Consider the following 11,990-nt stretch of genomic DNA (forward strand, 5'->3'; position numbering starts at 1 on the left):
ATAAATTATGTACAACGAAAGCATTTAGGAATACATAAATATCATACAGTAGAAAATAGGAGCAAAATAGTCATTTTATCTCACAATAGACCATATGTCGTGGTATGTGGTACAGAGAACAAAATCACACCTCTATGTCATATGCCATGGTGTACATGATAGATTTTGCTATCATAATAGTTTAACTGACATGAACTTTTAGCATGCGCTATTTCCACATATGATGTCTGATTTGAGTGATTTAAGCACCCATATAAAGCTTATTTTATAATATAACTAATCACACAAGTTTCACCTAAATTCGATATTTCTTTTAAAAATTAAACACCTGAATGCAAAATAATCATTTTATGTTATTTTCTCACACCCTAACCTTCCAAATTAATTCCTTGTGTCATTAATCATTACTAGGGCTTTGACCACATTCATTGGATAGTTTTCACTTAATTGAATAGTTATAACATAAAAAATGCAATTACATTTAATTTTGTCTACTCAAATTTCATACTTCACAATAAGGCTATTTATAGAATCACACACACACACACACACTCTCTCTCTCTCTCTCTCTCTTTCTCTCTCTCTCGGGCCAAATTTCACACACTTATAGGCCAAATTTCGCACATACAAAGTCACAAAACACATAATCTTGTATTTATACTAATATTTTAGCCCTCACTATCACAGTTCATACATTTTTACATTGTAGAGTTAAGATACTCATACATACTCATACAAGTGTAACAAAATTACATGTATGCATTCCTACGGCAACTTATAAACATTTATATTTACAACCAAACAAATTCATTACACAAGCTTGAGAAGGCTATGTAGCAAATCCACTACTCTTGACCTAAGTCTTTCCTTTTGCTCCTACTAGTGTCAGAACGTGTAAAATAGTACCATATGGTGAGACAAATGTCCTAGTAACCATAATAATCCAAAACTATCTGTTAATAATTAAAATTATAAACAAGTAAATAAAGCATAATTATTCCCAATCTCACACACACACCCCCATATTCATATACATGATCATCCTATCCAATCGAACCTTCATATACACCTCAACTAAATTCATAAGCTCCACTAGATCAATTTTATGTAAATAGATTTGAGCTCACCTTTTAAGGTAGAATCAGCTAGTCAAAAGTGTTTTGTCCCACTTTTGAACTATAGGTTCCCTCTATCACACACGCAATCGGTTGTCATTATTCTAGCATAGCATCGCACAAATGCTAAGAAGTAAAATCTCCAACACCACATCCACTTAAGTACTAAGGAGAGAAAATTCTCCAACACCATACTCCTTTCGAGCACTAAAGAGAATATATTACAATGTCATATGGACTTTCGCACTACTTCATCTAAGGTAACACTGGGAATTCAAGCTATGGGCTGGCCATTTTGCTGGTTAGTTTGGGTTAGCCCTCTAAAAAATAGGCTGAAAAATCTAACCTAATCGGTACATGTGCGGGTTAGTGGGTTGGGGGCCCAGCCCATAAAAAATTCTATTTAATTGTTTTTTAAATCACAATAATTCTTGCAAGTTCATCTAAAGTATAATCATTTTGGCCTTGCATCTGGTAATAAATTACAACACTTGCCTAAAAGACGAACAATACTTAAATTTTTTTTATAGGCATAGGTAAATCATACCACAATGTAAAAGAAGGGGAAGAATTCAAAATAATAACAATAGCAAATATCGGCACCTCCATGAAATTTTTGGGAATAGATAAGTAAAGAAAGGGATAAGAAGGTTGAGGATCTTACTTCACTTAGTGAGTACGAGGAGCCGAGGATGAGGAGAATGACAAATTAAATTGATCTATCAGTGATCATAAGAGTAGCTTAAGGATGAGAAAGTTGGTGGCAGCGAGCAAAAATCATTGACGAGAAGAGGAGGAAACTTGTAAATCTAGGCAAGTTGAGCCTGACAAAGAAAGAGGCCATGGTTGACGAGGTGCACTAGATTTGAGCATGAAGAAGAATTAAAGAAGAAGCTACAACAGTGATAGAGGTTGATGGTCGAGCTATAATAACAAGAATGGATGGACAATACAAGGGGTGACAACAGCATAATGAATAATGAAATCAATGAACTGCGGAAGCTAGATGAGAATGAAATTGCATTTTTAAGGTGAGTATTGGCTTAAGTGCTAAACTAAAATGAATAGGAGGGAGAAGTCAAACAAAAAATTCCAAGGGAAAGAGTGAATGGAAATAAAAGTGATACTGACAAGGGAGAAAGTTATACTCATATCACATGTACAGACCTCTCTAGCTTTTAGGACACATGACACATCAAGCAAGTCTAGGAAAATGGGATGGGAGTTATATGGGGGGATAAAAGGGTTTAACTTCAGACATAATTTTTTTTTTAAAAAAATGGGCCAACTTGTGGGTTAAGCAAGTTGGCCCGCCTAACCCGCGAGCTAAAGTGGGTTAGCCCATATAACTCGTTTTAAAAAATAGGTTCATTTTTGTGACCCAAACCATAAAAATTTACTAGGTAACAGGTTGGCCCAGTGAGCTCAACCCATATTCTTAGCTCTAATCTAGGGTGAACTCCCATCCTCTATTATAATCATATCTTTTCACTTAATGTACAATCATCTATCCACATATATACAAGATATTTTTCATACCATTCTATCTTTTAAAATAAATTCCTTTAACATGCATAGATTATTTTAAAACTTGTTTGGATTTACAAAATCATGCAAGTGTACTATTGTATATATGTTATGTTATAAACTTTACTTGTAAATAATCTAACTAGCCAATAAACAGTATGAATTATCTTATTATCTCAACCCTTCTGTTTCTGGAAAGGTTACCTATGGTACTTTTGCTTTCTTATCTAATACTTGCTCAAACTATACATGTGAGCCATGGTAATCTACACAACTAAGCATTATATGTCAATTATGAATTGACCATAAGTACTTATTAAAACAATTAAACAAAATTAAGTTTACTTAAACACCTAATCACTTTCATTTAGCAACCTTACATCCTAACCACCTTCCATAACCCTTCCACAATACTTGTTAGCTTCCATACAATCTATAGAATATTTTCCACTCTTTTAAACTTCTTAATTTTAGGTTAAATTGAGCCTATAATCTTAAAGATCAACTACTAACCACCAAACCAGTCACAAATTCTTAGTTTAACTCCCAAGAACTTTTTCATGCTAAAGGGTAAAAAAGCAATCCCTTACAACTCCCCAATTTAATTTATCTACATCCTAAATTAAGAGAAATTAAGGTAGAATTCGAGAGTAGGGAGACACAAAACCTACTAGACAAGTAATAGGTTGGAACTAACTCCTAGGTGGCTAAAATTGCTTGCCCTAACAGAGACAAACTCTTCCTCCTTCCCTTCTCACATCTTTCACCCCTTTCCTCTCTAATTCTCACGTCTAACCACACAATATTAATTAAATTTCTATACCGTGTGCCGCAGCATATCTTACATATGCCATAACACATAACACAATGAGAGAATTCTCACTATAGCTTATATGCTGCTTCTGATCACCATTCTCCCATTTGATCCTGATTATACAATCATCTAATAACCTAAAATGTCAATTATCATCCAAACCACTACTAACTTAATTAATCCACTTATTTATTAATTTACCCTTAATTGAAAATTATTTTATGAATTAAAAGTTTAAGATTTTATAGTTCCTATACTCACTCTTGGATCATGGATTCTCCCTACTCAAATTTTGGGATGTTATAATTGCTTAACCCATACTGACTCTGTAGAAATTGATTGTGCTAAGTATTGTGCCTGACCCATGCCATACTCAAAGGACTAATTGTAATATTCTCCTACTCTAACTTTAATTAACTCCAAATTTCAATTAATTAAGAGATTGGATTAAGATAAATAACATAATATCAAGTTTACAAATAGGTAGAAAACTTGGGATCCCAAGTTTTCAAAACTAAAACCATTCCCAATGATCTTTAAAGGAAACAAATTAGAGTTCACAAATTATGTGGAAGTATGGGACCATTTCAAGAATTAGTATATTAGCTAAGGAAGCAAAAAACAAAATAATTCTGCAGAAATTGGGGCATGCACTATGGCTCGTTAAACACGGCATATTCGCCTCACTGTGCACAATCCATGACAACAAACTTTGCTGTCAATTTGATAGCTTTTGAAGCAACTTTCAACGTGCCTCATTCCTCCGTCTGACATCTGATTGACTCGAATAAGGTGTTTACGAAAAGCTCTTTTCAAGCTCTAACTAATGACTTTAGTCTCATAACAAATTATCACACAATATAACCAAATCTTATTTGCATTAGTATTTTGGCCCTATTACAGATATCACATTCTTAAACTTACTCCTTATGGCCCAAAATACACTTACAACTCACAAAACACATAATGCAAGTAAGAGCCAAAAATGTACTATTTCTAGTTGGCAATTTCAATTGTCACATACACATAATGACTCAAAAATAAAGAGGCCTACTAAATAGGATCATAGTCTTTAGTTGCTTTCCACCATCCGACCCTCTTAAGCTATTTTTTGTAATATTAAAGATAATGGGATGAGTACAATCACTTAGTAACTAAGGTCCAAGTAAATTATACTAATGTATGTCAATTAATTTTAAGTACAAGTAGCAAGTACAATCAATTTTCCAAACTATGTAAAACGTTCAAGAGCATAAATTCACGTTTTTAGATATAATAGCACATACTGAGAAATAATGCCTTTTAACAACTTTCATATAGAAGAGAGTTTGTCACACAATCAAATGACATATACTTAAAAGGCATTAAGACTCAATTCATGATTTTCATTATTAGGGTCACAGTACAGACAACCATGTGCCCTTTCTCACTATATGGATGATCACACCTCTCTTATATTCTTCTTATTCCTCTATAAAATGAAACTAAGGGCTATAGCATAATAGGATAATCTATAATTCAGGACTTCCCTAACCTAAACACTTGTAAAGGATTACCCGGCCAAGGTTACCCAACTCACTTGTGAAATATGATTTCCCTCATTTTCTCACACTATAGGGTGACATTCTCCCTAACTAGCTTCCTCGTTAAACCAATAGATAGTTAGCTAGATTTGGGTATCTCATTGAACTAGTGGGACAATTCCTTATTGAACAAGTGGGACAATATATATATAAACAATCCGGGCAAGCCATCAACTCAGATGGAAGCCTTACCACATGGATTTAATTCTCTATTCCTCTTCTTAGGCGAACTCTTGCCTCTCATAATCATGCAATGTATAGATATGCACTATTACAAACAAGTATTTACTTATCATCGTACCTAATCATAAATAAGACAATCATATAATACACACCCAATCAATTCATTAAACTCCACTTATTTATTTCATTGAACTTTTTACTCATAAATTTATTGAACTCCTTAACCTCACATTTTCATTGAACTTCACAAATTTTGATTTCATTGTACCCTATATATCTCAAGTCATTGATCTCATATTTCTCAAATTCATTGAACTTCATATGTTTATAATCATTGTACCTCACCCATTAACAATCATTGAACTTTAAAGTTTTAAAATCATTGAACTACATTAAATCACCACTTCATAGTGGGCTCTTCAAACAAAATAAGCCACATTTGCATTTTAATCAATTTCATACAATTCAATTATCAAATATCAATCAAGAAATTAATTAACACACAAAAGTACAAGATAGAATTGCTCTAATTACCTCAAACTTTTAAAAGGTCAAAAGTTTTACCCCTCAAATACTCACTCCCAAAGCTTCCATAAAGCTTGAATGGTGCCAAAGATAGTCACTTTACAAGCATTTATAATTTAAATCATTAATATCTACATTTGAGCTAATTTTCACTAATAATTTAACACTTCTTAATGCTCAAGATTCATTCTTGACTCATATAAAAGTATCCATAAGATTTTTTAGCTTCTTTTAATCCTCATTAACATCATTGAGCTCTTTAATAGTCATTAATGAAACCACATTGTCCCAACTAGCATATTTATGGGAAATTTTTGGACATTCAATGCCCTTCAACCACCAATCATCACAACTCTATAAATGTCAGATTTCATTAGCTTAATCTACTCCTATTAACTCTATTTAAGTTAATGGGTTTAGACCCATAGTATAATTAGACTAAAAATCATCATTATCAACCAAACCCTAACTTCTACCATTAAGAAAATGGAAGAAGAGAGGAGAATTTAAGTGTAGGAAGCTTAATTTTGATTTTTATGAGCTCCAAAATACTCCTAATAGTCGAACTCTTCAAGCCCTATCATTTCTCTTTCTGTTTTTCTTCGCCCCTTCTTTATTTCTCTTCTCTATTGTATCAGTTTTGTGATCTTATTATAGTAGAAATATGACTATGTACTACGACAGATGCATAATGTGCCGTGGCACATGGCATAGAGAGCATCTCCTTAGTGTGTTACCATACATGTGCCACTGTGGCCTATCCACAAGCTATGGTGCGTGGCATAGAAACTCTCCTTTTAAAATTTCTTCCTCTTTCCATTTCCAGGTAGCTCGATTGTCCCTCGGACACACTTCTAAGGCTGGAAATCACATTTAAACATGCTCGTTAGGCCTCTCTGGCCATACACCTCACTAATGCTCTTAATTAACCTAATTCAAGTTTAATTAATTCGGTTTAAAATCAAGGATGTTACACTAATGGCAATACTAAGCACTTACATAATAAAATTTGCCAATGATTTTGTGCAAATTTAGTGGAGGCCACCACCATATAGCCCTTTACTAATCTAGGGTGAACTCCTACCTATCATGATCATGCAAGTTCATTCAATAAAAGCAAAATAGTTCTCATATGCATATCTCAGTAATTCAACATTTTCATAACTTCAAGAACTTGCATACTAATCACAACTCATCTGAATTATCTCATAATTTCATAATCATAAAAGCATCACACAACCAATCAAGGCTCTACAATTCACAATTCACCATATGATAATTATGCTTATCTAATCACCAAGCAAGACTTGTCACATAAAGACATGCTTCACAATACCAGTGTCAACTTCAAAGCAACATCATCATTATCATGCTCTCATTACTCATTCCAAGCCATCAATAAAAATATTATTATCACAATTTTGCAAACTTAATAATATAATACAATTAAATTCTTGATTACCTCCACTTTTGGAATACTACTCTAAGAGTCAAATTTGAATTTTTAGAGGGACCTTCCTCAAGCACAAGCTCCAAGCACAATTAGTTTGCAACAATAGTCCAAAGATAGCATTAATGACTAATAATCATTAATTAATTCTTAATCATGATTAAGGCCTAATCCTTTCATTAAACATGATTAAGCATAACTAGCCCCAAAACTTACTTCCATTAATTTATTTTACTTCCATTAAGGCTAATAGACATTGGTAGTTAGTCCCATTAACTAAAAATTAATTATTTAATATTAGGGTTAACTCTAAATCCCTAATTAATGGCAAAGTTGCTAATTGTAATGTTCACCTTGATATTACCAAAACAAACCATACATAATCACCCTCATGATAGGATTTAACTAACCTTAATCATAAAAGAGGTTTGAATTTAATCAAACTTAAATTGTTGAGCTTAACGCTTTAAAATTAAAGGATTGAGACACAGGCAAACATGCTAGGTAACTTATTTTTCCTAGCATGTTTGCCATGGTCAACTAAATTACATTGAATGCACCCTTAGCCACGACTAAGTGCCACAGTCCTATTCATTGCAACAAGCAACACCATCTACCGAGGCTAGTAAAGCTTTTCATGACAGCATGGCAATATTCAGAGGTGAACTTCTATTGCTCCGTTAGATGTCCCATTAGAATGATTTAAGCACCTACACAAAACTTATTTAATTATCTACCTAATAGTACGAGTTTTATCCCAAAATAACATTTCATTTAAAAACTAGACACCTGCATGCAAAATGGTCACTTTTCTAAAACAAAGTGCAATTCAAATGTTCCAAAATTCCAACCCTTTTCCATTAGCCATAAATAAAGCTTGAACCATGTCTAATGGACCAACAAACACCTAATTAAATAATTATACATACAATGGTACAATTTTAAACAAGTTTTAGCCATTTTAAACCCCTAATCATTGAAAATGGGGTCAAATGCTTGAGCCATTATACTGTACATATTGGCCATTTCATATCCAAACAAATCAATATGTACTTGCACCAACATTTTAACCTACCTATATAACCATATCTCAAAATACAAATCTAGACCGAAATGCAATCTCATCAACCATATCATGCAAGTATAATTAAAACTATATAAAATTCCTAGTTGGCAACGTACACACATATACATATACATATCATTTACACATTACACAATATCAAGGCAATGTAAGAAAAGTAGTATGAAACTACTCCTTACTTAGCTCTTCCCCTTGGCTCCTAACAATACTATCATCTATAAAATAGTAACCATAGGGTGAGACATGTAACATCCTAGAGATTTAAACTCAAGTAACTAAGCTTAATGAGGGTAATTAAGTAAAGTAATGTAGTGTGTGGCCAGATGGGTTCTAAATGGCATAAATGATGGTGATTCATCCCTAAATGCAGGTCTAAAGTGAATTCGGGCCATCCAAGCACAAAAGATGAGAAAGAATTAAAGAAGGGTTCTTTGTGTCACATGTCGCGGCACGAAGAATGTCTGCCACGACATACAGGGACAACCAATAAATGATGGGCCTCTTTGTGCCATATGCCCGGCATGGGTTGCGTGCATCGTGGCTCAAGGCCAAAAATATGGTTAAACTAGTTCGTGTTTTGTTTGAAAATCTAAAGAGAGGAGAAAAGAGAAAAAGAGAGAACACCTATTGTTTTGCTATGGCATAAATTTATAGACCATTTAAGACATTTTGGAGATTCCTAACTCATAAGGTATGTACATTATATCTTCCTCTTCCCTTTCCTTCCATCTTCATAAAGGTTCAAGTTAGGGTTTGAGTTAGGAGAGTTATTTTCAGTCTATATGAATTATGGGTTCAAACCTATTAACTAAAATGGATGTAATGGGGGTTATTTAGAGTATTTAAACCCTACATTGATAATTTTGAGAGTTGTTGATTGTTGAAGGCCATTAATGGTCAAAAATTTGTTTTTATTAGGGAGTTGGGAGTGTTTAGTGACCATTAATGGTGGTTTAATGGTTCATTAATGACAATATGAGTTGTTGCGATCTAGTAAACCCATTGGGTATGATTAGGAGTAAGTTTATGGCTTTGATGAAAGGGAGAATATAGAGTTTTAATGTTGGAAATTGCCCAAAAATGGGGTAATAATGTTATTCTTGTGATATGATTGTAGATTAACCCAATTGACACCATTTAAGCTTGAGAAAAAGCTTTGGAAGTTGGTATTTTGAGGGATAAATCTTTGATCTCTCAAAGGTTTGAGATAACTAGTGGAAATCTAGTTTGTGTAGTTATTTATTAATTAATTATTTGTTGAATTTAATTGTTTAAAGCTTGTATGATGTTTTGAAAACCCATTGATGAAAAATTTGGCACTGTTTGAAGTTGTGTTAAATTGTTGAAAGAAAAATATATATTTGTACATGTGTGATAAATGATGATGATTGAGAGTATGATATCGGTATATGGAGTATAGTGGAGAAAGAGAATTATAGAAAAATGTTATGATGGACTAATGTGTATTAAATGACGTACAACTTGTTATTTATTTGCATAGCATGATTATTGACAGGAGTTCCCCTAGGAAGAGGAGTAGGTTGGTAAATCCACATGGTACTGGTTGCTTACCGTTAGAATCAAAAGTTTTCCTTGGAAACGACCATTGAAATTGAGAGATAGCTTTTCTTTCATAGTTGATTCAGGATATCTTACTTATTCTTTGAGGGACTTGAACTTAATTAGTCTTCATCGGTTCGTGAGGAGGCTAGATTAGGGATATGACATTCCATTGTTGTTAGTATTAGGGAAAATCGCAATACAAAAATGAGTAAGTTAACCCTGACTCAGTAGCTCCTCACAAGTAAAAAGCTAGGTTAGTTTGAGTTACAAACATAGCCATTGATAGCCACTGGTTTTATATCGGAGGTAACAAGAGGATATAACGCTGGCATCGATCATGCATTTAGTTCTGACTACATGGTTATTATTATTATGGTTCGGCGTGTTTTAGGGGCATATGGTTGTTATTTTTACAACTCAAAGATGTATATATTTGTGACAAATCAAAAAATATGTGTTGTATGCTCGATCATATATTTGTTATTGTTGTAGCTGAAGCTAAAATTGCTATATGTATGTGATGTTTGAGTTTATTGTTATTTACATCTATAATTAATTGATATGCAATTGTATTGGCTATGTTGACTTTGGTAACTTAGTAGTTATACTCACCCCTTATTCTTCCATATTTTTAAGGCCTAGCTTATCGGATCAGGATTGGGAAAAATGATAGAAGACCTAGGATCATGCATAAATCCTAACAGTAAGCCTCTAGTTTTACTTTGATGTGTATTATGATAGCTAATTTGCCAATTAGGATTCTTCCATTATTTTAAGCTACTTGCATTATAAATGAAAATATTGTTTATTTCGTGCCTTGAGCTGTGGTCATGTGGTTGTAAGACTTACATAAGGCTGAAATATTAATGCAAGTAAGGAAAAGTATACTTTGGTTGTTTAGGATGAATATTGATGATTTTATGCAAAATTACTTTCCCCTTGTGTTTTTGTGAATTGAGGGTTGAATTTATAATTTATGCTTGTTGATTGGGTTGTGGTGTGTTGTATGAGTTTTAAATGGTCCATTGAGTGTGGTCTAAGAGTTAATATAGACTTTTGGCATATAGGTGAGACTTTGGACACCCTAGTTGTGAGTTTTTATGAAAAGGAGTGAAAATTGAAAAAGATGTCCAACTTTTGCTAGAAAAATTATTTAATTGTGAAACTTGTGCCATTAGCTAGAACTAGAAAAAAGCTCTCTATATGCATCTAGATCACCTCAATTTGACTTGGACGAAGAAATAGGACACGTTGAAAGTTCATCCCTAGTGCTGTAATTTGACACAGAATTTGCTATCAAAATCGTGCAATGGACTGCAATGCATGGCACAGAGGTAACACACCATGGCATAGAAGTGTTAAGCCACGGCACATGTGTTATTTTTTGCACAGTTTACTGTTTTAAATTATATTCAAATGTTTTGATTCTTTCTTTACTTTCTAGGCTTCCACGCATATTTTAAACTTTGGTTTGGATACATTGAAGTATATGGGAGTATTTTAAATATTGAAAAACTTGAGATCTTATTTGTAATTTGTTAAAATTTGTTTATCACATTGATGTTTTGGAGATTGGGGAGGATTAATAAGGGTAACCTTACTTGTGTAACCTAGAGTTTACAAAACAAACCTATAACGAAATAATCTAAATTATTTATCTACAAATCAAATTGTAAACAAGCATGGAAAGTGGGATCATTATATGTATTTGTAGTAAAGAAATAACAATTCAGTGCACATGCATGATTATATATCTAACCACCCTCCTCAACTACCTCTAACTGAATCCGTAACTAAATAATATACTAGACTAAGTTTATATGACTAAATTAGTCTGATCTCACATAATATGGAAGGCAACATGGCTAAAGGCACCATTACCATTTTCAGACTACAGATTTTCCTTTTTTGAATACTCAGGTTGTCGTAGTACTCCAACCCACATTCTTATAGGTGCTAATGGAGCTATCAATAATAACTGAACATCGAGGCCACCCATGATATCAATTATATCATATGGATTTCTAACTATACCCTTAGGGTGAACTCTCATCCTCTCATTAATCATATAGAATCATACAATAATGCATTCATATATAATCATCTATTCAATTCAAAGTTAACACTTTATGAGATTTCATAAATT

The sequence above is a fragment of the Prosopis cineraria genome, unplaced genomic scaffold (assembly GCF_029017545.1).
Source record: "Prosopis cineraria cultivar Desert tree isolate PC_DT_omini unplaced genomic scaffold, ASM2901754v1 PC3, whole genome shotgun sequence".
NCBI lineage: Eukaryota > Viridiplantae > Streptophyta > Magnoliopsida > Fabales > Fabaceae > Prosopis > Prosopis cineraria.